This window comes from Mobula hypostoma, chromosome 3 (assembly GCF_963921235.1).
Source record: "Mobula hypostoma chromosome 3, sMobHyp1.1, whole genome shotgun sequence".
In the NCBI taxonomy this organism is placed as follows: Eukaryota; Metazoa; Chordata; class Chondrichthyes; order Myliobatiformes; family Myliobatidae; genus Mobula; species Mobula hypostoma.
The window spans coordinates 220373953-220400992 of NC_086099.1; the positions used below are offsets into that span (position 1 = coordinate 220373953).

The 27040-nt window shown below is 45.6% G+C and overlaps 1 long non-coding RNA gene across 2 annotated transcripts in view; it reads left to right on the top strand.

The window, feature by feature from the left end:
- Positions 1-352: 352 nt before the first annotated feature.
- LOC134343672 (uncharacterized) overlaps positions 353-27040 on the top strand; it is a 34567-nt gene continuing 7879 nt past the window's right edge. Inside the window, exons 1-4 of one of the 2 annotated variants that reach the window (XR_010017313.1) lie at positions 353-363; positions 4584-4816; positions 5212-5319; positions 6896-7012. This is a non-coding gene — a long non-coding RNA (uncharacterized LOC134343672). Of the gene's footprint in view, positions 364-4583; positions 4817-5211; positions 5320-6895; positions 7013-26607; positions 26800-27040 lie in introns of those variants that run through there. The other variant, XR_010017314.1, reaches the window with a different exon arrangement.

Genomic DNA, 27040 nt, shown 5'->3' on the forward strand with positions numbered 1-27040 from the left:
TGGTGTGGCTTGGTGATTGGGGTTGGATTAAAGGACTGAGCCTGCCGCTGGGAGTTACTCTCAGATTCGAGTCTATGTGCAGACCCCTCTGACATGTTTACAATGTCAGATATTTTAGTCATGTCGCGGCTGTGTGTAAGGGCAAAAAGTGGTGTGGTACATGTAGAGGAGAACATGATTATGGCAGTTGTGGAGAAGGCATTAGGCTAAAAGGTAGCAACTGCAAAGACCATAGCTCTGCTTATGCAGGGCAGTCCCGTATGTAAGAAAGCTGTGGAAGTGCATTTCATATGCAGAGGCTCTGCAGAAAGTAGAGACGGCGTCAATGGGACTTATTAATACCCGGAATACAGATAGATTACGGTCAGTGAGTAAAGTGCTTGATTTTAACACAAATGATTTGTTGATTGTTGATAAACTAAAGTTTGCTTTCATGGCAGATGTTGTAAATTGTACAGCCACAAGATAAAAGTAGGAAAGAAAAATAATTATATTAAAAGCTGCAATCAAGACATCTAGCAATAAATAAACTCCACTCTAGAAGTTAATTAATGGTGCTTTACAAGGAGAAGTAAATAATATTCATACTTCAAAGAAGGGTAATTAATTGTTTTTCTAATCTTACAATGAAATGCTAGAAGCATGTTAATTAATAGTCAGGAGTTTAAAACAAAATTATTGAAGAGTTAACAAATAAACCTGATGTTATATGTATACAGGAAGCCTGGTTGAGATCTTGTCTAAGTCTTGAGATACAAGGTTATGTTGATATGAGACGTGATCGGAAAATGGGCAATGGAGGAGGAGTGGCTACCTTTGTCAAAAATGGAATAGTACATAGAGTTATAGAAGTTGTGGTTGTTTATGAGTCAATTGTGGTTTTTAGGGAAAGAGTAGTAAAGTACAGGCAAAAAGTTTTTATAATCCTTGTGAAAGGCTAACGCCTGATATACTGTGGCGACATGGTAGTGTAATGGTTAGCACAATGCTTTATAGTACCAGCGACACAGGTTCAATTCCGCTGCTGTCTTTAAGGAGTTTGTACGTTCCCCCCCGTACCTCCGGGTGCTCCGGTTTCCTCCCACAGTCCAAAGATGTACCGGTTGGTAGATTAGTTGGTCATTGTCAATTGTCCCGTGATCAGGCTAGGATTAAATCGGAGGATTGCTGGGCAGCGTGGTTCGAAGGGCTGGAGGGGCATGTTCCATATTGTATCTCAATAAATAAATAAATATAAAGAAGAAGTTGTTCTCAAATGGCAGAGGTCGGCAACCGTGGCTGACAGGAAGTTAGGGACTGCGTAAACGTCAAGGAAAGGGCATATAATGTAGCAAAAATGAGTGGGAAGTTGGATAATGGGGAAGCTTTTAAAATCCAACAAAAGGCAACTAAAAAAGATATCAGAAGGGAAAAGATGAAATATGAGGGCAAACTAGCCAATAATATAAAGCAGGATACTAAAATTTTTTTTCAATTATATAAAGAGTAAATGCGAGATGAGGGTTGATATTGGACTACTGGTGAAGTAGTAATGGGGGACAAAGAAATGGGAGATGAACTTAATGCATCAGTCTTCACTGTGGACGACACTAGCAGTGTGCCAGAGGTCCATGAGTGTTAGGGAGCAGAAGTGAGCGTCATTGCTATTACAAAGGAAAAAGCACTAGGCAAAATCAAAGGTCTTAAGGTGGATAAGTCACCTGGACCAGATGGACTACATCCCAGAGTCCTGTGAGAGGTTGCTGAAGAAATAACGGACGCATTGGCCAAGATCTTTCAAGAATCACTTGATTCTGGCATGGTCCTGGAGGACTGGAAGATTGCAAATGTTACTCCACTCTTTAAGAAAGGAGGAAGGCAAAAGAAAGGAAATTATAGGCCAATTAGCCTAACCTCAGTCGTTGGGAAAGTGTTGGAGTCTATTATTAAGGACGAGGTTTTAGGGTACTTGGAGACTAACGATAAAATAAGTCAAAGTCATCATGGTTTCTGTCAAGGCAAATCTTGCCTGAACTATCTGTTAGAGCTCTTTGAGGAAGTAACAAGCAGGGTAGATAAAGGAGAGGCAGTGGATGTCATTTACTTGGATTTTCAGAAGGCTTTTGATAAGGTGCCACACATGAGGCTACTTAATAAGTTAAAGTCCTGTACCGTTACAGGAAAGATATTGCCATGGATAGAGGAATGGCTGACAGTCAGGAAGCAGTGAGTGGGAATAAAGGGGGCCTTTTCTGGTTGGTCGTCAGTGACTAGTGGTGTTCATTGTTTGTCAATGATTTACATAATGGAATTGATGGCTTTGTGGCAAAGTTTGTGAGTGATACAAAGTTAGGTGGATGGGTAGTTAGTGCTGAGGAAGTAATGTGATTGCACTAGGACTTCAACAAATTGGAAGAATGGGCAAAAAAGTGGCAGATGGAATACAGTGTTGGGAAATGTATTGTAATGCACTTTGTAAAAGGAACAATAGTGTGGATTATTATGTAGATGGAGAAGAGGTTCAAACATCAGAAATGCAGAGGGAATTAAAACTCCCAGAAGGTTAGTTTACAGGTTGAGTCTGTGGTGAAGAAGACAAATGCAATGTTGGCATTTATTTCAAGGGGAATAGAATATAAAAACAAGGAGATAATGCTGAGTCTTTATAAGACACTAGTCTGGCTGTAACTGGAGTATTGTCAACATTAGTGCCCCATATCTCAGAAAGGATGTGTTGCCATTGGAGAGAGTCCAGAGGAGGTTCATGAGGATGATTCCAGGAATGAAGGGGTTAATATATGAGGAGCATTTGGCAGCTTTGGGCCTGTACTCACTGGAATCCAGAAGAATGCGAGGGGATCTCATTGAAACCTACCGAATGTTGAAACAACTAGATAAGGTGGATGTGGAGAAGATGTTTCCTATGGTGGGGGTATCCAGAAATTGAGGGCACAACCTCAAAATTGAGGGGTGACTTTTTAGAACAGAGCTAAGGCAGAATTTTTTTAGCCAGAGAGTAGTGAATCTGTGGAATGCTCTGCCACAGACTGCGGTGGAGACCAAGTCCATGGGTGTATTTAAGATGGAAGTTGATAGTTTCCTGATCGGTCAGGGCATCAAAGGATATGGTGAGAAGGCAGGTGTATGGGGTTGAGTGGGATCTGGGATCAGCCATGATGGAATGGCAGAGCAGACTCGATGGGCTGAATGGCCTCATTCTGCTCCTATGTCTTATGGTCTTATAGAAATACATGTACATTAATAATGCATTAACTTTGGACTTAAAAATCGGGACAGGCTATTGGTGATGTTCACTCCTCAGAAACTGAAACTCTCATAACCCTCTCAACCTCAGCACCATTGACGTAGGCCGGAGCATGTCATCACCCCCACCCCCACTTTGTTGACATTGATGGAAAGCTTATTGACCTGATGCCATGTCACTAAGGAATGGGAAATAAGGTATTGGTTGGTGATGCGGAGTTCGAGTGGAATAATCACGCTGAAATTGATGGATATCCAGAACATTCTCAACAAGTGTTACTCTATCGGTTGCAATTATACAAAATAATGGAAAGACTGCACTTGGTTCTGATCATCACACCACAGAAAGGATGTAGTAGCCATAGAGGGGGCATAGAAGAGACTCACCTGGATGTTATCTGGAATGGAGGACTGTTGTTATAAGGACAGATTGGATAGTTTAATCTCACTCGAATGTAGGAGGCTGAGTGGTGACCTCATGGAGGTGTATAAAATCATGTGGGGCATAAACAGGATGGACAGTTAGACTCTTTTTCCCAAGGCAAGGGAGTCTCAATTGAGGGGGCACAAGTTTCAGGTGAGGGGAAAAATTCAAGAGAGTTTTGAGAAGTTATTTTTTTCAGACAAAGACGGCAGTGGGTGCCTGGAATGAACTGCCAAAGGAGGGGATTGTGATTACAGACTTGGAAGGACCTGGCCTGAAATGTTGACTGTTTACTCTTTTCCATAGATGCTGCCTGTCCTGCTGACTTCCGCCAGCATTTTGTGTGTGTTGCTTGGATTTCCAGCTTCTGTAGATTTTCCCTTGTTTATGAGTGAATAACAGTGGTGCTTTTTGTAGATGCACATCTTCAAAAATACATTTAGATAGGCGCATGGATAGAAAAGGTACAAAAGGATACAGGCTTAATGTAGGCAAATAGGATTGGTTTAGAGTCATAGTTAGAGAGCACCACAGTATAGAAACAGGCTCTTCAGTCCATCTAGTCTATGCCAAATTATCAATCTGCCTATTCCCACACCTGGACCACAGCCCACCATACCCCTCCCATCCATGTACCTATCCGAACTTCACTTGCGTGTTGAAATCAAACCCCCATCTACCCCTTCTGCTGGCAGCTCGTTCCACACTCTCACCACCCTCTGAGTGAAGAGGTTCCCTCCCAGGTTCCCCTCAAATATTTCACCTTTCACCCTTTATCTATGACCTCTAGTTCTAGTCTCAGCTAACCTCAGTGGACTTGGAAGTCAAGATGGCGCTAAACAGCGACTCCTTCACTTGCATCTTCAGAAACAGCTCTATTTCTATCTTTGATATCTCTCTTTCTTTCCTTTTCAAGGTTCTTTTGAAGACCCTGACCTGGAGTTACACTCTGACTTCGTTCCTTTGCGGGAATGGGACCCGCTGTCGGGGCCTCACGACTGGCTGCTTTTTGATATCCCACGGACACGGCCTGGAAGGCAAGCACACTTTCAGGGTTCTGGATTTTTGTGGCTCTGGAGACATGCTGATTCTAGACCGGTGTTCCTGACTGAGGTGTCGTGGGAGAACACGGAACATCAGGAACAGCAGGTTAGCTGCCGGGGGTTGTGTGTCTGGAGATCTGCCCCTTTCGGGGACTGACCCTCTGGGCACAGAGCTCGGAAAAAAGCAATACAACTTTTAACATCATTATGTCTCCTCTCTCGCTGTGAAACGGGGATATCTCTTTTTCCCTTATTCGGGAGATATGGTATGGTGGCATCTGTTAGTCTTGTGAGACCATGGATCTGCACTTGGAAAGTCTTGCTTCAGTCTGTGTTAGAGCAGCGTCTGTTGTGGCTGTAGAGTCCCACACGGGAGTGACAGTCTCGGCTGCAGCGACTGCACTTGAAGGCGCTGTCCTCCAGTGTTGTCTTGGTGCTGTTTTTCCGACGAGTGCGCTTTTCTTCATCAGCAAGCCTCAGCTTCTCTTCTCCTCTTTTTAGACCTCTACGTAGTTCCAGCCTCCAGTGAGAGGGATTGCTAGCAATGTCCTCCCACCTCTCGACGTTCATGTTCAGTGACTTCATGCCTGTGGTTTGTCGAATTACCAGGTGAACGAGTAGTTTTTGGGGTACTGCAAGTCTGTGTGTTTATTGATCCTTTACTGTACACTTGAGTGCTTGGTGGAGGGCACTGATGCTATTTTTTGCTGGTGGGGTGGGGGGCTCGTTGCTTTGCTGCTGCTTGTGCATGGGGGGAGTTGGGGGGCTTTGAGGTTCTAACATTTAACTGTCATTCATTCTTTGGGAACTCTGTTTTCATGGATATTTGCGAAGAAGAAGAATTTCAGGATGTATATGATATACATTTCTCTGACGTTAAATGTACCTATTGAAACCTATTGGAAAAAAACCTGCTTGCATTTACCCTATCTATATCCCTCATTCAGACTTATTCAAACTTTCCCTATAACTCAGGTCCGCAAATTCCAGTCACACCCTTGCAAATTTTCCCTGTATTTTTTCAATCTTATTGATAGCTTTCCTATAGGAAGGTGAACAGAGCTACATAATATACTCCAAATGTGGGGCAAGGGCATAGATAGCCAAGGATCTCACCAACATGAGCATAGGCATAGATGGGCATGGACCTCTCCAATGCGGGGCATGGACATAGATAGCCATGGACCTCACCAACATGAGCATAGGCGTAGGTAGGCATGGACCTCATGAACATGGATCAGATAGATAAGCATGGACCTCACCAACATGATAGTCAAGGGCATAGATAGGCATTGGCCTCATCAACATAGGGCATGGGCATTGATCGGTATGGATCTTGCCCAGGTTGGGCATGGGCTTAGACAGATACGGACCTCACCAAAGTGATAGACATAGATTAGCATTGACCTTACCAATGTGATGGCCGTAGATAGGCATGGACTCATCAACATGATATGCATAGAAAGGCATGTGTTTGACCTACATGGGACATGGGTATTGATAAACATGGGCTTCACCAATGTGGGGCAAAGGAATAGGTAGGCATGTCCTTCACCAACATGGCACATGGGCAGAGATAGGTATGAGCTCACCAACATGATAGGCATGGACCTCACGATTGTGATAGGCATAGGCCTCAAGAATGTGGGGCCTAGGCATGGGCTACATCAACGTGGAGGTAAAGGCATAGAGAGGTGTGGGCATAGATGGGTATGGACCTTACCCACGTAGGACATAGACTTTGAAAGGCAAGGACCTAGTCAACGTGTTAGGCAAAGATAGCCATGTGCTTCACCCACATGGGACATGGGCACAGATAGGCACAGGTTTCACCAATGTGATAGGCATAGACAGGCATGCATGAGGGTCTGCTTCTGTGCTGTACATTTTTATGGTTCTACAGACCATGACAGGAGTTTTGAGATGGAAATACTGATTATCCATAAACCGATGAATAATGAGACCGGCTTGAAAATGATTCAGCGCCTAAGAACTATGTACACACTGAGAACGTTAAAAATAACTCCAAAGAATGCTCACCCATTTTAGACACATCATAATCCCGTCATTAAGAAATCTTTCACTTTCCTCTTATGGACTTTCGGCATTCGGAATCTAAATATTGCAAATAATCAGCACTAAATTTATCACTGGCCATCACTCTTTGTTGCTTTTAACCTGACAGGTTACTAGCTCAAGCAGACTTACACTGACAGCAAACAGCTGTGGAACGAAGATCGCTGAGTGTCTCATCACATCACTTGGTTCATCCTGAGTATGCCTCAGGTGTTTAGTCATAAAGATTGGGCAATTCTTCTCCTCTCATCAGCAGGGACATTGAGTACAAGTTCTGGGACGTCATGCTGGTAAGACCACATGTGGAGTACTGCATGCAATTCTGGTCACCACGTTATGGGAGGGGTGTGACTGACTGAGTTAGAGAGTTCGCAGACTAAAGTTCACAAGGACGTTGTCGGGGCTGGGGTGGTGGTGGTGGTGGGGAGGTTACATTATAAGTGAGACTGAATAGGCCCGGACAGTTTCCCTGGTGTGCAGGAGGCTGAGGAGTGACCTTGTAGGGATGTATAAGATCATGAGGGGCATAGGTAGGGAGGATGGTCACAGAGTAGGTGAGTCGACAACTACAGTATACAGGTTTCAGGGAAGAGAGGAAAGATTTAAGGCATCCTGATGAAGCGTCTAAGCCTTTAAGTGTCAACTGTTTACTCCCATCAATCGACAGTGACTTGCTGAGTTCCTCCAGCATTTTGTGTGTGTTGCTCAAGACTTAAGGGGGATCTGAGGGATGACTGTATCACGCAGAGGGCAGTGGGAAGGCTAAACCTATGGGGCAACGGTTTGAGGCGAGAGGGGAAAGATTCTAAAGAGACCTGAGGGTTGGTAGAGTAGTGATTAGCACAATGCTTTACAGTACCTGTGACCCGGTTCAGTTCCTGCTTTTGCTTGTAAGGAGTTTGTACGTTCTCCCTGTGACCTCATGGGTTTCCTCCGGGTGCTCTGGTGTCCTCCCACAGTCCTACCCCACGGCGGTAGGGTAATTGCTCATTGTAAATTGTCCCATGATTAGACCGGGGTTAAATCGGGAGTTGCTAGGCAGCATGATTCAAAGGGCTGGAAAGGCCTTTCCCACACTGTATCTCAATAAATAAATACATTTCTTCACACAGAGGGTGGAGGGGTAAATTATGAACTGCCAGAGGAAGTTGTTGGATCTAATATTGATCTGAGGTTCTTTGGAAGTCAAGAATGAAGCAAGATACTTGGTGCTAACAGCCATTTTATTAAGGCTGACAAGAGCAAAGAATGAACAGAAGAGAGAAGCCGTGGTCATTTCATTCTCAGGCGAGAGATAGACAATACTCCAGTGGTGAAAATTCTCTTATACGATAGCCAGATTCAAACAGCTTGGCACCTGCTGCAGAAAAGCCGAGACATTTCTAGAAAAAAAAACGCAATCAGCTCTCCTTCCAGGACTGGAAATTTACTGAACAATTTCACCTGTATACAGTAGGTGATTTTAAAGAAATACGAGCAAGTGCAGGAAAGTTACAGGCAAGTACAAGAAAAATGCAGTTTTACAACATGCGAGTTGAGAGGGCGCGGGTGTGATCTACCAGGATGCTGCCTGGACTGCAGAGCATGGCCTAGGAAGATAAGACGAGGGAGTTAGGTCTTTCCTCTTTGGAGCGAAGGAGGGTGAAAGGGGTCTTGATGGAGGTGTACAAGATGATAAGAGACATAGATTGAGAGGATAGCCAGAGACTTTTTCCCAGAGCGGAATGACTAAACCAAGGGGGCGTTATTTTAAGGTGACTGCAGGGAAAGTATGCCTCTCAAAGTCCAACCCTACGTCCCTGTCATGAGAGGTGGAAACAAGCAGGGCCGGCCAACAGGGCTCCAGTGAAGCTGTCTAGGCCAATCCCTCGTACAGTGGACACAATGGATTGCAGGAGCATTGATGAACCAACCGCACCATCGATTTTGGACAACGGAGACGGGAGGTCATCAATGGCCTACACTAAGGGCCGAAGAAGGAGAAGGAGGAGGAAAGTATAGTGAGGATGGCAGAGGTAAGTCCTTTACAGAGAGACTGGTGGGTGTGTGGAACACCCACCAGGGGAGTTGTAGAAACAGATACATTAAGGGTATTTTAGAAACTCTAACATGGCACATGGACAATAGAAAAATAGAGGGTTACATAGGAAGGAATGGTTAGATTGATCTTATAATAGGTTAAAAGGTTGGCACAGTTTCAGGGGGGAGAGGGCCTGTGCTGTTTGATGTTCTCTCTTTGGAAATCGTTGCCACAGACGGCTGTGGAGGTCATGTTATTTGGTACATTTAAAGTGGAGGCTGATAGGCTCTTCATTAGACAGGGCGTCAAAGGTTATGGGGAGAAGGCAGGAGAATGAGGTTGAGAGGGGTAATAAATAAGCCATAATGGAATGGTGGAGTAGAATCTAAGGGCCAAAAGGCTTAATTCTGCACTTATGTTTTATGGTCTTCTGTGTTCTAAAAATACAAGAAAAATTACAATTCTATGCCCTAATCTAACAGTGGCTGAGGCAGATACAGTGAGAACACTACACGACATCTGAACTGGTACATAATTAGGAAATGTTTAGATGGATTATGGGCCAAATGCAAGGAAATGAGTGGAGCTCACAGGCACTTTAGTTAGTATGCATGAGCTGGCCGAAGGGCCTGTTTCTGAGCTGTATATGTCTATGACCCAGTGACTCATTTCCAGAACTCTCTTAGGATAGAGTAAAGGATTTGTTTACTAACTCCAGGACGTTGTATTGATCAGTTTATAGATAGATAGATAGATATACTTTATTGATCCCGAGGGAAACAGGGTTTCGTTACAGCCACACCAACCAAGAATAGAGCATAAATATAGCAATACAAAAACCACAAACAATCAAACAACACAATGCAAACTATGCCAGATGGAAAAAAGTCCAGGACCAGTCTATTGGCTCAGGGTGTCTGACCCTCCACGGGAGGAGCTGCAAGTTTGATGGCCACAGGCAGGAACGACCTCCCGTGCCGCCCAGTGTTGTATGCTGTGTGATTTAGACCATAAAACATAGGAGCAGAACTAGGCCACTCAGCCTATCAACTCTGTTCCACCATTCCATCTTGGCTGATTTATTATCCTTAGCAACACCATTCTCCTGCCTCCTTCCATAACCTTTGACTCCCTGACTAATCAAGAACCTATCAGCCACCACTTTAAATATACGCAATGACATGGCCTCCACAGCCGTCTGTAGCAATGAATTCCACAGATTCACCACCCTCTGGCTAAAGAAATCCCTCCTCATCTCTGTTCCTCTGTTCTAAAGGGATGTCCCTCTATTCCGATGCCATGCCCTCTGGTCCTAGACTCCCCAGCTATTCAATAGCTTTCATCGAGATTCTCACTCACCAGCACCCCCCCCCCCCGTTCTATGAAACTCCAGTGAGTACAGGGCCAGAGCCACCAAATGTTCCCCATATGTTAAAATCCTTTCATTCCTGGAATCTTGCGAACCTCCTCTGGACCCTCTCTAATGCCAGCAAATCTCTCAAGACTGGTCACAATGCTCCAGGTGTGGTCTGACCGATGTCTTATTAAGCCTCAGCGTTACATGCTTGTTTTTTGGCCTAGACGCTCAGCTTACACTCACCTCAGCTGCCGTCACTTATCGCAATGGCTCACTGGTTATGTTTACCACATTATCCACGTTCCTCTTTCGTTAGACTGATGACTAATAACCTTTCCTGTTCTTTGTCGTCCTTCATAACAAGTTAATGCTTCTCAGGCCATTTCATCTCCATAAATCTATCAACCCTGATCTGAGCTAAGGGGTTTTTGCGCTTTGCTGACTTTCCACCCAGCACCTGGGTCCCAGATGTGCCTGACAAAAACGCAGGTGAATGTCTTCCAGTCACAAAACAGGTAGTACGGTACTGTTTACCAGCCGTTGTACAGCAGGCAGCAGGTAGTCGACATGCAGGTTGCAGCCGAAGAAGTAGATTATATTAAAATATGCAAAATAAGGAAAGTTAGACACAGCTCATCAGTAATGTGAAAAAAATAAATCACGACAGTTTGTACTGAGATTTCATTCCGGAAAAAAAAAGTCCCAGTCCGGACATCTTACCTGGACACTTAATCTACCTCGTTATGATCTTGTCACTTATTGTTTACCTGCACTGCACTTTCTCTGTAGCCGTTACACTTCATTCTGCGTTCTGTTAATGTTTTACCTTGTTCTACCTCAATGCACTCTGTAATGATCTGATCTGTATGAACAGTATGCAAGACAAGTTTTTCACTGTATCTCTATACATGTGATAATAATAAACCAATTCCAAACTTCCTACTTTCAGGAAGGAGGCATGGAGGCCTTACAGACCCACATCACCAGAATCAGGATCAGTAGTGACCCTTCAGTCATCAGGCTCCCGAAATCAATTCAAGTTTAATTATCATTCAAACCATACCTAATTACAGCTGAACGAGACAGCGTTGCTCTGGGGCCAAAGTGTAAGGCATTCAAAATAGCAAGCAGACTTCAAAATAGCGAGTAACATTCAAAATAGAGAGTAACATAATTCAAAATAGTGAGTAAAGAATATTTATATAGTCCAAGAACTGACTTTAATCTCCATTACTCTGAACTGAATACTTTATACTGTATACTTTATTGTCGCCAAACAATTGATACCAGAACGTACAATCACCGCAGCGATATTTGATTCTGCGCTTCCCGCTCCCTAGATTACAAATTGATAGTAAATATTAAAAATTTAAATTATAAATCATCAATAGAAAATAGAAAAATGGAAAGTAAGGTAGTGCAAAAAAGAAAACTGAGAGGCAGGTCCGGATATTTGGAGGGTACGGCCCAGATCCAGGTCAGGATCCGTTCAGCAGTCTTATCACAGTTGGAAAGAAGCTGTAATTGTAGAACTGATTTTACAACCTAGAGACTCATTTTCAAGGACTCTTTACAACTCATTATGTTTTACTTTTTTATTGAGATGCAGTGTGGAATAAACACTTCTGGCACTTTGAGTTGTGCTACTCCGCAACCCCCGATTTCACCCTAGCCTAATCTCGGGACAATTTACAATGACTAATTAACCTACACACTGGTAGGTCTTTGGACTGTGGGAGGAAATCGGAGCACCCAGAGGAAACACTTGCAGTCGCGGGGAGAACGTACAAACTCCTTATGGACAGCGGGTGGGAATCACAGTATTATGTTTTTTTTATTTGCAGTTTTGCTGCTTTTGCACATTAATTGTTCGTCAGCCTTTGTCTGTTCATGTATAATTTTTCATAAAATTCTATTGTATATGTCTTATCCTGTAAATCCCTGCAAAAAAATGAAACTCAAAGTAGTATATGGTTATCCATATGTACAGCAATTCAATAATAAATTTACTTTGAACTTTGAATTCCAGTTCAGGTTTATTAGGCTTTGCATTCACATTTGGTCAATAGGGAACAGCCTTACAGGCCATTCAGCCCACATTTACACTGCCAACCCTCACTAGCCCATCCACATTCATATCATTTATCAGTATGTGGGTCTGTTGCCTTGACAACTCACGTGCTCATCCAAATACTTGTTAATGTTGTGGGAGTATTTGCGTGCACCAACCCCTCAGGCAGCCCACTCCAGATTATGATGAACAATCTAGGATCGACTTTATTCACCTTATACATTTACATGTATTAGGAATTTGCTGTGGCGTGTTAGCGGGTAATTGATGCACTATCAACTACTCCAAAAGACTGGAAGTAGAGTAAATACTGAAAGGCTTTTATTAACAGTAAATAGACCCACGTCCATGCTGAGTATCTGTCCTGGACTGAGGGAGGAGCAGTGGCACAATCGCCTTTATTCAGGGGTCTGTGGGAGGAGCCACAGGAGCAGTCAGCAGAGGGCGTGTCCAGGCAGGTAACCCAGTTACAACCTATATAAGCAACACACATCAAAGTTGCTGGTGAACGCAGCAGGCCAGGCAGCATCTGTAGGAAGAGGTGCAGTTGACGTTTCAGGCCGAGACCCTTCGTCAGGACTAACTGAAGGAAGAGTGAGTAAGGGATATGAACTTTCAGCTGTCAGTCTCGGCCTGAAACGTCGACTGCACCTCTTCCTACGGATGCTGCCTGGCCTGCTGCGTTCACCAGCAACTTTGATGTGTGTTGCTTGAATTTCCAGCATCTGCAGAATTCCTGTTGTTTACAACCTATATACATGGTTTACCATAGTAATGCAACAAAAAACAACAATATTGAGCAATTATAAAGAATAAAGGATTCTATAAAAGATAAAAGTTAGCCCAAATCCCTGAGTGTCAAGTCCTGCAGTCTGATGATGCATGGATGTTGTCAGCAAGAGCATGGCCTCAGTGGTCTGCAGATGAATGTAATTCAGCTTGTCTCCCACTGAGCGAACACTGGAGGGCAGCAATGATGGGCGAGCCCAGCCCCCGATGCCCCACCGCCTCCAGCATTTCCTCTTGTGGTCGGCTGCAACAGGCGACCTCATGGCACGAGGCCTGGTTCGTTTTACAACCGAGGCCACGCAGCTCCCCTGGCCTCGGTCTCCCCAATAAACCAGCGAACTGGACTTGCAGTATTCTACATCACCAGTCTCCACCAGGGTCCTGCCATCACAAGGAAAATCTCTCGCTGTAGCCAATCGCATCACGTGCGTGCACCAACTCTGACTCCTTTCTGCCGCAGGAGCCAGGTCCTGCTCCTCCAGCACCTCCTCCTCTGTCGAGCAACTTGCTAAAGGGATAGACCTGCAAAACTTATTCATGTACACCAGTATCTTGCAATTGTAGAAAATAAATCGTTTAAGAAAAACAATAACACCTTTGGTTGGACCCAGAGAGGCTGCTGTGTCGGAGCATGCTGCCATCTTACCGTAACAAAGGGTACGGTTGTGGAATAAAACGTGCGTAAATAGATACTGTAAATATCGGCATGTAGTTACAACGTAGTCGGCTTTTGTGATCTAAGAATCCATTGGAGGCGTAAAGCTTGTTGCTTGCGATCACCTTGTTCGGCGTTCCGTTCCCGCCGCTGTCTGCAAGGAGTTTGCACGTTCTCTCCATGACCACGTGGATTTTCTCCGGGTGCTCCCCAGTGGGTAGGTTAATTGGTCCTTGTCAATTGTGCTTTGATTAGGCCGGTGTTGAATCAGGGAACTGCGGTAAGGGCCTATTCCCTGCAGCATCTCAGTAAATCTAAAAAGAGAGCAAAGGATAGAAGGAAGAAGCACGGAGAGACAAAGGGAAGAGCAGGCAGGGGAAGAGCCTAAGGAAAAGAGGGCGAAGAAAGCTGGTCTAGACTTCCTACGCCAGGCCATTCATACATTAAATTCCATTGGTAACACCAACCAATCAGATGGCCAGATACAAGTCATGTGACGCCTATCACTAAAACCAAAACGTTTCCATAGAAAAACAGAGGCAACCGTAACTACTGACAGACTCAAGCAGCAATTGGATTTGGATTAAAAGGAAAGACAACAACTGGGCTGCAAGATGAAGACAGGAGGGTTTGGAACTGAGGGGGTGTATCTGGGACGTCAGGTAGCACCGCTGAGCCCTCTGGAGACGTCGTGGGCTTATCAATGAAACTTCAAAGAAGGAGGGTGCCCACCTGATGACCCCGATGACATACCTACCCTCCCTCCTTGTCACCACTCCAAACCCACTGCCAACATCGAGAGTGCCAACTTACCATAGGGATTGAAACATCAAATCCTGGTAGCTCTACTGATCACTCTATATAGACGATTATATAGAAATACAAACAAGCTTAGGAAATGGCCTCTGCTCACTGGAATTCAGAAGAATGAGGGGTGACCACATTGAAACCTATCGAATGTTGAAAGGCCTTGATCTGGAAAGGATGTTTCTTGTGGTGGCAGAGTCTAGGATCAGAGGACACAGCCTCAGAATAGAGGGGCATCCATTTAGAATGTTGATGAGGTGCAATTTCTTTAGCCAGAAGGTAGTGAATATGTGGAATTCGTTGTCACGGGTGGCTTTGGAGGCCAAGTCATTGGGTATATTTAAGGCAGAGGTTGATAGGTTCTTGATTGGTCAGGGCGTGAAGGGATACGGGGAGAAGGCAGGAGATTGGGGCTGAGAGGAAAATTGGATCAGCCATGATGAAATGGCAGAGCAGACTCGATGGGCCGAATGGCTTAATTCTGCTCCTATACTTTATGGTCTTAATGTTAAACTCCAAGAAAATAACAATTTTATAGCCCAATCCAACTCAGAATTATAAAGAAAATGTTTAAAACGTGTTCACAGTGCAGTGACAGGAGGTGTTGGTAATAGATGGGGGGGGCGGGGAGGCTAACAGGGGCAGTTATTATAAATTTAATATTTCAGTGGCATTTGAGTAATACTGTTTGATTAAGCATTCTTGTTTATTTAAATAATACATAAAAATATGTGAACTGCATACGTATTGCTAAAAGTAAACCCAAAGCTAGACCTGCATTCCCGGACTTTGAACTAGTTTAATGTTTTGAAGTTGCAAAACATAACAGCAATTATTTTCTGGGTGAGGAAATTCCTTCTTAGATCCCCTCTGAATCTCTTACCCCCTTGTCCAAATCCTACACCTTTTAGCTTTAAGTACCCTTTCCATGGGGAAAAATCTGCAATGCCCATGCCCTCGCAGTGCCAAATTATCTCACTCCAGACCTGTGTAGCAATACTTAATTTCGACAGAGTGTATTGTGTCATCCTGGCCATAGGAATCATAAATATGACTGTCAATTTAATAGTTTTTGGACTGGTTACCTAGTAACCAATAAATCAGTACTGTATAAGTTCAAGCCCTGGTATAAGATATAGATTGGTAATAAGAATAAGATTAGTTTTATTTGTCAAATCTATATTGTAATTGGGTGGCGGGGAGGAGACAGGTCTCTACTGAAGGAGGTGTGAGGAGCTCCTTCCCTCTGCTAGCCTGCAGGTCACCCTTGGGTGTAGCACCTGCTTATCACCCCCCCCCCACCCGATCAGGGTGACGTGAAGCCACAGGAGCAGGTGGTGGATGGTCGTATGAGCAGCCGGTGCAGATCACAAGTGCTGGTTATGTGACCACTGACGCCAGGCAGACAGTCCCTGAAGAGTATTGATAATGGCTGGGCTCACCTGTCTTGTAAAGACACTGCCCAGAAGAAGGCAATGGCAAACCACTTCTGCAGAAAGATTTGCTAAGAACAATCACGGTCATGGAAAGACCACAATCACCCACGGTATACGACACGGCACATAACAAACAAACAAAATGAAATGCACCCGTCTGCATCAACAACCAACACAGGCTGAGGATTGTGCTGGGGGGCAGCCAGCAAGTGTTACCTTGCTTCCAGCGGCGACATACCGTACCCACAGCCAACCCGAACCCACACACCCTCGGACTGTGGGAGGAAAGCGAAACTCACGAGGTCACGGGGAGAAGGTACAAACTCCTTGTAGGAAGCAGTGGGAATTGAAGCTGGATCAAAGGCATTGAGATGCTTTATGGTACGGCGCACAGTAATTTTGGGCATGTTTGGGTGATGGCCCACTTAGGAAGGCAGATCCCTTCATTGTAGCTGTACTGGAATAGTCTGCCTGGAGCTGTGGTTAACCCTTAATTATTTATTTAGAGGTACTGCACAGAATTGGTCCCTCTGGACCTTCAAGCTGTGCTGCCCCACAATCCCTGACAGCCCCAATTTAACCCCAGGACAAATTACAATGACCGATTAACCTCCCTGGGATATATTTGGACTGTGGGAGGAAACTGGAGCACCCGGAGAAATCACACGCATTCCACAGGGACCCCTTACAGAGGACGCGGGGACTGAACGCTGAACTCTGACGCCTCGAGCTGTAATCGCATCGTGCTACCATGGCACCTCTAGGACACAGGTCCTCAGCATCGTGGCTGGGAAGTGACCTGGCCCTCATTGGAGCAGACTTGACGGGCCAAATCTCCTAACCCTGTCCCTCTTTCTTGTGGTCTTTGCCTCGTCCAGCTGCATCGACATCGTGGCTTCAAGAACAGGCTGGGGTCTGGGGGTTGGGGGGGTTGGGGAGGAGAATGAGCTAGGTAAATAGGAGAATGAGCTGGTGGGTGTTTGGTGAATCTAAGGAAACGGGGGGGGATGGAAAGCGTTGATATGAGGAGTTGGGACATGATGGGTGGAAGATGTACAGTGCTGACAGAAAGAGTCTGGTGGGAGACAGTCCACCTTGGATGAAAGGACAAGCATATATTGATGTTTGGCAGGTCATGAGGGTGAGGCAGACGAAAGAGAAGAGGTAAAGTGGCCAGAGGGATAAGGGAAAAGCCTCAGATTAGAAGTACATTATCCCTTTAGGACAGAGATGAGGAGGAATTTCTTTCATCAGAGGGTGGTGAATCTGCGGAATTCATTGCCACTGATGGCTGTGGAGGGCAAGTCACTGAGTATATTTAAAAAGGAGGTTGATAGGTTCTTGATTAGTCAGGGCATCAAAAGTTACATGGAGAAGGCAGGAGAATGGGGTTGAGAGGGATAATAAATCAGCCATGATGGAATGGCAGAGCTCACTCAATGGGCCGAATGGCCTAATTCTGCTCCTATGTCTTATGGTCTTAAGACGGGGGTGTGTGCGGGGGGGAGATGTGTGGTTACCAGAAGTTGCCAGGAATTCAGGATAAGTTAGCAATTAGATTCAATGTTGGCTTTGTAGAAAGAGGCAAAGGGTGGTGGTGGAGTTTAGCTGGTTTCAAACCAGAGTCCGCAGGTGCTGTGTCCTCTGTTGTTTGTCATATACAGTAACAATTTGGACAAGAGTACGTTCTGACGCCCCAAAATCTTCCCATCGTCAACAGAGCACACATCAGGAAAAGGAGCATGTTGAACTGCACTATGTATTTGTCAAATCACTAGCATGTGGCATGGGTAATAATCTGCTTTTCAAATAGTGACAAGTCAGAGCACAGGAAGGAAATGAGGAGATGAGAGCCGAGCGACATAGTGCCATGGCAACAAATGCCAGCCAAACAAAAGAGCTGGTCTTTGACTTCAGGAAGGGCAGGTGGAACAGTGCACATCCTCCTGCCTACATCAACTGTGTTGAGGGTGAGAGGGTTGAAAGCTTCACGTTCCAAGGCGTGACCAGCACCTGGAGAAGTTCTGGTCCAAGCATATCGATGTCACGGCCAGGAAAGCTCACCAATGCCTCTTCTTCCTCAGGATGTTAAAGAAATTTGGCAAGTCTCCATCGATTGATACCAATTTTTATCGATGTGCCATTGAAAGCATTTTGTCTTAATGCACGAGGGCTGGGTATGACAACTGTTCTGCAAGCAGCCACAAGGAACTTCAGAGATTTGTGGACACAGCTCAGCACATCACGGAAACCAGCCTCCCCTCCATCCACTCTGCCTATACTCCTTGCTGCCTCAGTAAACAAGCTAGCATGATCAAAGACCCCAACCACCAGGACGTTCTCTCCCCCGTCCTATCGGCCAGGAGGTACTAAGGCTTGAAAGCACATGTCACCAGGCTGAAGGGCAGCTCGTATACCCCCATTATCAGACTCTTTAATAGACCTCTTGTACAATAAGATGGACTCTCGGCCTCACAATCTACCTCATTTACAATCTTGCATTTTATCATTTACTTGTGCTACATTTTTTGGGTAACTTTTACACTTTATTCTGCATTGCCATTGCCTTGCCTTGTTCTACCTCAATTCACTGTGTAATGATTTAATCTGTATGAACAGGTACGCAAGACAAGCTTTTCACTGTATCTTAGTACCTGTGACAATATTAAACCGATACTAATACTAATACCAATCCTGAGATTACAACCCTGCGGGTGCTGCTTTTTAACTTTCCTCCCAGCTCCCGTAATCTCTTCGCAGGAACTCTTCCCTGCTCCTGCCAATGTCATTGGGTCACGACCTCTGGCTGCTCACCCTCCCCCCCCCACCCACTGTGAGACATCCTTGTCAACAACCAACAAGACAACACACCATCCTGGAGTCTCGATGACCGACCTGTCCACTTAGGTATCGAATCCTCCATCACTAAATGTTCTGCCTGCAGTAACTTCACCCTTCCCTTCTTTTCCTCGGAGCCGGACACAGTCCCAATGACTCGGCTGCTGGTGCTGGTCTCCGGAAGGTTGTATTCCTCCCTTCTCCAACAGTGTCCCAAGGGGCAAACCTGTTACTGAGGGGAATGGCCACTTGCTCCATCCACTGACTCTACTTACTTGTCCTGGTGGTCACCTATCACTATCACTGATGTGTGCCCACCCACCTGAAACTCTCACCACTTCAGGTCTTGGGGACATCCAGCCGCTCCACTGGTCTTTCATTATGCTCGTCCCGTCAGCAGATGGTGAATTCCCTGACTTCTTGTCGGAGGAGCACCCCACAGCCCTATCTGTCACTTTGCTTACACTGGCACAAAAGTCACAAGCTAACCAGAAAACAATAACCTTACCTGCTCCTCACCTGTGCCTCCCTGCCGAAGCCTCCTGAGCCCCATGCCTCAGAAATCCTTCTCACAATCATCTCTCCTCTGCTTGACCCACCCGTCCTACACACTTAGCCAACCAGCAACATTTCTGGCCGCACAAATGGCACCCTTTTCCAGGTTTCTACTCCCTCCCTGCTCATCAGCTGGAAGCAGTTTGAATACACCAGGGATAACCGACAGATCAAGTCTGTTACAGGCACAGCTAGAAGAAATATTACACTCCGCATCAAGAAAAAGGTAAGAGGTTTATTTGAGTGGTTCTCTGACGCACAGAAATAACTCAAGCTGACAGCAATTGTGTTCCTAGGAAGCTCATTGCCAGTGTAAACGATGGGTATCTTGCTCTCGTATCTGGGATGTTGTTAAATGACCGCAGTTGTTTTTATTGTCACACCCAAGATATTGGGTGTGGTTCAGACCGAGAGATAGTCTTACAGAGAAAGCTCAAAATCAGATACGAGTTTGTTACCACTGACACACGATGTGAAACTTGTTGTTTTGTGGCAGTAGTACAGTGCAGGACATAAAAAATGTTGCATGTTACAAGAAGACCTTAAGAAAAATAATCAAGTAGTGCAAAGGAGAGGCAGTGCTTAGAGGCTCATTGTCCATTCAGAAATCTGTTCCTAAAACATGGAGCACGGGCCGTCAGGCTCCTGTACCTCCTCCCTGAGGGTAGCAATGAAAGGAGGGCATGTCCTGTGTGGTGAGGGTCCTTAATGATGGATGCCACCTTCCTGGGGCACCATCCTTTGACGATGTCCTTGATGGTGGGGAGGCTAGTGCCTGTGATAGAGCTGTCTGAGTTTACAAACCTCTGCAGCTTTTCCTGCTCCTGTGTGGTGCACCCCTGACACCCCCACACCAGTGATGCATCAGTCAGAATGCTCTCCGGACAGACCAAAACTCCTCAAACATCTAATGAATTATAGCTGCTCATGTGCCTTCTTTGTAATTGCATCAATATGCTGGGCCCGGGATAGATATACAGAGATGTCGACACCCAGGAACTTGAAACTGCTCAGCCTTTCCACTATTTCCACTGTCGAGTATGTGTTCTCTCGGCTTCCCCTTCCCGAAGCCCCCAGTCAATTCTTGGATCTTGCTGACGCTGAGTGCAAGGTTATTGTTGAAACAACACTCATTCAGCTGGTCTATCTCACTGCTCTACATAATATGCAAAAGGAAATGTACTAACTGAGCACTTAACCGAAATGGGCTTGTTCTTGCAGAAATGTGGCTCCGGTACAGCACCCATGCATCATTAATCTCCAGGCCATGACACCCAGTGGCTTGGGTTATATTGTTCTTTAAAAGATTTTTGTAGCTCCTTAAGGTTGCCATAGTCAGGGGGTGGAGAAGTGAGGATAAGCTCCCACTACCTATAGCATGCAACTCAAGTAGCCTCTGACAACCAAGTCCAGCTCCTGGCCTTCATGTGTGGCTTGGCTACTAAGCCCGGTGGAACAGTTTCTACTGACAGAAGAAGGGTTACTGCATCGTAAAACCAATTGCTTTGGGTAGATGGGCTCACCAGTTGTAGTTGGCATCTTGTCCGTCGTAGATGGCATTCTCATCTAGGAGAAGGAAAACTCTGATCTCAAACCTCCGCTGCCTTGTGGCTGTACCCACTCATGGGGAAGACTTTGGGACTAAACCCCAAGGAAAAATCCGGAGCTGGAGCCCGTAAGGCAGTCCTGCAGTGAGTTCAACACTGACTGGCAACTCCTGCGACGCTGCTGGTGCCAAAATGTATTAGAATCTGCCGTTCCTTTAGACTCATCAGCTGCGTGGAGCGGAGGAGCCTGCTACCCAGGCATCAGCTTGCTCTCCATATCGTACTGTCTTGGCTTGCGTATCACGTTAGACAGCTGGGATGCAACATCCATGGTTGACCCCAATCATCAGAGAGCCTCATTATATTTATTGTCACTGTCGATTTTTCTGTCATAATTTTATGTGCTATATGTGCAAGAACGTTGTTTCGTTTGGCTGTTCATGTGTATGATTGATTGATCATCAGACTTGAATTTTAAAACATAACATAAAATATTACAATAACAGACAATCAAACAGCTCCAAGGGGAGGCTCCAAGAATGTTCAGTACTCGGTGACGTTAGTGCTAGAGACAGCTGAAATACAGAGCGCAATTGAACACGACAGCACAGAGAAAGGCCCTTCAGCCTCTAATGCTACTCCGAACGAATTAAACTAGCAATTAAAAGCAGATGACTCGAAGTTTGGTGGATTTGCGGATAGTGTAGATGGTTGCCATGGGTTACGATGGGATATTGACAGGCTGCGGAGCTGGGCTGAGGAGTGGCAGATGAAGTTCCAACTGGAAAAGTGTGAAGAGGTTGACTGTGGAAAGTTGAACCTGAAGGCAAGAGTACAGGGTTAATGGGAGGGATCTGGTGGAACAGAGGGATCTTGGGGTCTACATCCATAGATCCCTCAAAGTTGCCATGCAAGTTGATAGGATGGTTAAGAAGGTGTATGGTGTGTTGGCCTTCACTAGTCGGGGTTTACGTTCACGAGTGGCACAAGGTAATGCCGCAGCTCTGTAAAACTCTGGTTAGACCACGCTTGGAGTGTTGTGTTCAGCTCTGGTCACCTCATTTTAGGAAGGATGTGGAAGGCTTAGAGAGGGCTCTGAAAACCTGTGCCGGTCAGCTGGCGGGAGTGTTCAAGGACATCTTCAACCTCTCACTGCTTCAAAAGGACATCGATCATGCCAGTGCCCAAGAACAGCAGGATCAGCAGCCTCAACAACTATCACCCAGTAGGACTCGCATCTACTGTGATGAAGTGCTTTGAGAGCTGGCTAGAATTAACCCGCATCTCAGCAGAATATAAAGTATAAAGTACTAAGCAAGGACCCAGACCCACTGTATTTTCCCTACTGCTGCAATAGATCTGCAGTGGATGCAATTTCACTGCCTCTCCACTTGGCCTTGGACTACTTGGACAACAACAATACTCACATCAGGCTGCTCTTTATCGATTACAGCTCAGCGTTCAACGCTATCATACCCTCAGTACTAATCAATAAGCTTCACACCTGGGCCTCTATATCTTCCCCGGCAACTGAATGAGTGAGTTCCTCATTTGGGGGACCACAGTCAGAGTGGACTGCTAATAACACCTCCTTGCTGACAGCCAAGAGCATGCTGACTGGTTGCATCACCGCCTGGCGCGGAGGCTCCAATGCAGAAGACTGGAAAAAGCCGCGAAGGGTTGTAAACTCAGCCAGCTCCATCATGGGAACTCGCCTCTGCACCTCGGAGAACATCCTCAAAACGTGATACTTCAAGAAGACGGCATCCATCATTAAGGATCCTTACCATCTGGGACATGCCCTCTTCTCAGTGGTACCATATGGAGGAGATACAGGACCTTGAAGGCACCTCAGCAGGATGGAAATGCAGAATTATCTGAAAAAAGGTGGTGCCTGCAAACAATGTGACCAATGGCGACCCCCTTCAGACAGTTCATGAAAGGACTTATTTTACTACTTCTTCTTTCTAGTATGATTCTGTTTGCAACCTGTGATTTATAGTTTGGTTATGTGTTTTTGGGCCCATTTAGTGATCTGGTGCTTTTGCTTCCTGCGAGGGAGTTCAGTGAGGTTTCGAGCGAAGCCTGTGGCCTGGAGGCCAAGAAGCCTGGAGATGGGGTGCGTGACCGACGTTGACTCCATTTCTTGCCAATCTCGCCGATTAAAGCGTTGTGCAAGACTGAAATCAGTGAGGACAAGAGCAGAAGGTGAGCGGGTGTTCAGCACCGTCTGCCCGCGTCTGACTGGGCTCCCTCTCTCCCTCGCTCATAGCCGCCAGAGGAAGGTGCTGGCGTCTGACCAGTCTCTCTCTCCCTCACTCTCTCACTGCCGCTGGAGGAAGGTGCTGGAGTCTTGGGTCTTGGGCAATGTTTAATTGATGCGGTTTGTGGATTGGACTCTGCAGTTTGTGTGATATAGAACCATAGAATATTACAGCACAGAAACAGGCCTTTTGGCCCTTCTTGGCTGTGCTTCTAGTTTTTGGTTACTCCTTTATGTATTGCTATTTTGTGTGATCTTGGGCACGTGGCCAAGTGGTTAAGGCATCGGACTAGTGACCTGAAGGTCATGAGTTCAAGCCCCAGCCGAGGGAACGTGTTGTGTCCTTGAGCAAGGCACGTAACCACACATTGCTCTGCGATGACACTGGTGCCAAGCTGTATGGGTCCTAATGCCCTTCCCTTGGACAACAGTGGTGTCGTGGAGAGGGGAGACTTGCAGCATGGGCAACTGCTGGTCTTCTATACAACCTTGCCCAGGCCTGCGCCCTGGAGAGTGAAGACTTTCCAGGCGCAGATCCATGGTCTCGCAAGACTAGCGGATGCCTTTAATTTCCTTTACTTTGTGTGACTTTAACTGAGGCAGACTGACTATGCAGCCTTCAGTGAGTGAACAACACAGCGTGAAATCGGAATGAACTGAACTGAATACTCCTAGACTGTTTTAATGTGGTTTGATATTTTATATTCTGTGTTTTTTTGCTTGTTTTTATTTTGCCGTTTGCACGATTTGTTTGGCTTTTGCATGTTGGGTGTTTGACGTTTTCTTGAATGGGTCCATGTTGTTCTTTTGTTTAGTGGCTGCCTGTGGGAAGATGAACCTCAGGCTTGTATACTGCATATGTGATTCGATAATAAGTGTACTTTGAATCTTTCAAATGTTGAACACTGGAGGACATGTTTTAGATTGTGTATGTGTGTGTGTGGGGAGGGGGGAGGTTAGTTTAACATGGAAACATAGAAAATAGGTGCAGGAGTAGGCCATTCGGCCCTTCGAGCCTGCACCGCCATTCAGTATGATCATGGCTGATCATCCAACTCAGAACCCTGCACCAGCCTTCCCTCCATAACCCCTGACCCCTTTAGCCACAAGGGCCATATCTAACTCCCTCTTAAATATAGCCAATGAACTGGCCTCAACTGTTTCCTGTGGCAGAAAATTCCACAGATTCACCACTCTCTGTGTGAAGAAGTTTTTCCTAATCTCGGTCCTAAAAGGCTTCCCCTTTATCCTCAAACTGTGACCCCTCGTTCTGAACTTCCCCAACATCGAGAACAATCTTCCTGCATCTAGCCTGTCCAATCCCTTTGGAAAGGTGATGTGAGGGGCAAGTTTTTACCTGGAGAGTGGTAGTTGCCTGGAACGGGTTACCAGGGGTCGTAGCAGAAGGAGGTTGTTTTTAGCATAGTTTAAGAGGACTTTAGATAGACACATGAATGTGAAGGGAGTGGAGTGATACGGATGATGCACTGGAAGATGACAACAAGCTCAGACAGCATTGTGCACCTAATGGTCCGCCTGCTGCTGTACTGTTCCCTGTAGGCTAGGACTTTAGACAGAAGACCAAGGGGTGATCTTAAAGGGTAAAACCATGACAGCACGGATAGGGTCAAAGTGCACAGTTTTTCCCCAGGGTTGGGGAATCAAGAGCTAGAAGGCATCAGTTTAAAGTGAGAGTGCAGGGATTTTATAGCAGCCTGAGGGATAACTTCTTCATTCAGAGGGTGTTCTGTATATAATGAGATCTCATTAGTCATGCTCTCTAGTCCAGACAGCACTCTGGTAAATCTCCTCTGCACCCTCTCTAAAGCTTCCACATCCTTCCTATAATGAGACAGCCAGAGCCGAACACGATACTCCAAGTGGGGTCTAGCCAGAGTTTTATAGAGTCGCAACATTACCCTGTGGCTCTTGAACTCAGTTCCCCGACCAACGAAGGCCAACGCACCATATGCCTTCTTAACCACCCTTGTAGCCGATGTAGAGGGTAGAATTGTACTGGCACTCTGTGCCAACTGCAACGCTTATCAATGCCAATCCCATTTGCCCATATTAGGTCCATACTCCTCTCAGTCCTTCGTATACAAGTACCTGTCCAAATATCTTTAGAACGTGCCTGCACCATCTCCTGTGGCAGCTGGTCCCACATATCCACTACCCTCCAGGTAGAAAACCGCCCCTTCAGATTTAGTCATAGTCATAGTCATACTTTATTGATCCCGGGGGAAATTGGTTTTCATTACAGTTGCACCATAAATAATTAAATAGTAATAAAACTGTAAATAATTAAATAGTAGCATGTAAATTATGCCGGGAAATAAGTCCAGGACCAGCCTATTGGCTCAGGGTGTCTGACCCTCCAAGGGAGGAGTTGTAAAGTTGTAAAGGAGTTGACTTCCTATAACACTCTGTGTTGCATCTCGTTGGAATGAGTCTCTGGCTGAATGTACTCCTGTGCCCACCCAGTACATTATGTAGTGGATGGGAGACATTGTCCAAGATGGCATGCGACTTGGACAGCATCCTCTTTTCAGACACCACTGTCAGAGAGTCCAGTTCCATCCCCACAACATCACTGGCCTTACGAATGAGTTTGTTGATTCTGTTGGTGTCTGCTACCCTCAGCCTGCTGCCCCAGCACACAACAGCAAACATGATAGCACTGGCCACCACCGACTTGTAGAACATCCTTTACATCTCCTTTACATTTTCCCTGTGCCCTCTAATTCTAGACTCCCCTATCCCGGGAAGAAGATTCTGAATATCTAGTAGTCATGTGATCACTTGAGTTGAGTACGATTTTCTTCTTAGGAGTTGCCTATTGGTGGGTCCTTACCTGGCTGTAAAAACCGACCCAGGACTCACATATTCTGGTTCAGCGTGGGCAAGTGTTAGTGGTCGTGTCTGACCGCCTACCCTTTGAGATACTGCCCTCCGAGTCACACAGTCCAACAAGCTCCAAGTTAACCCGAGCCTAATCACAGGACAATTTACAGTGACCAATTAACTTACCAACCGGTTTGTCTTTGGACTGTGGGAGGAAACCCACACAGTCGTGAGGCAGACGTACAAACTCTTCACACAGTCAGCAGCTGGAAATAAACCTGGGTTCATTCCCACCTTCTTCCCATAATTTTATAGATCTCTTCTATATTAGCCCTCAGTGTTCCACTTCCCAGCCTGTCCAAACTCTCCTTATACGTGTAGCCATGCGACATCCCAATGTTTTCCTTCCTGACGTGTACGCTGTTCTCTGGAAATAATATTAATGAGATTATGAACTATTTCTAGATGGGGTGTATGTCTCCTTTAAGCAGTTGGTTGTCAAATGCAGACCATTAATGTGGAATGAATGATGAATAATAATGAAATGATCTTCAAATTATGGCAACCTCAAATGTTAATTGTGCATAATTGGAAAATATGATTATATAATATTAATTGATTGTCCTATTAATTTCACAGCTCACGGGCTGGTTGAAGAATTAAACCCTTTGTGCTATGTTTACATGGTAAAAAGAGAATTTGTATTTTGGAACTTCTCTCGTCGTTTTGACGTCAAGTAAGATACACAGGTGGAAGAAGTGCAGTGTTTCCCACACGAGGAGGTGAACTGATCGAGTTTGGCTGCGGGGACAGTTTTAATCAGGTCATGAGGTAAGTCCCCTCCTACTTGGGCACCACACTAGCGTTGGGGTTGGCACGACACTGTCACAGCTCAGGGCATCGGAGTTCAGGGTTGAATTCCAGCATCCTCTGTGAGGAGTTCGTAGATCCTCCCCGTGAACACGTCGGTTTCCCCCGGGTGCCCTGGTTTCCTCCCACAGTCCAAAGATGTACCGGTTAGTAGGGTAAATAGTCATTGTAAATTGTCCTGTGAGTAGGCTAGGGTTAAATA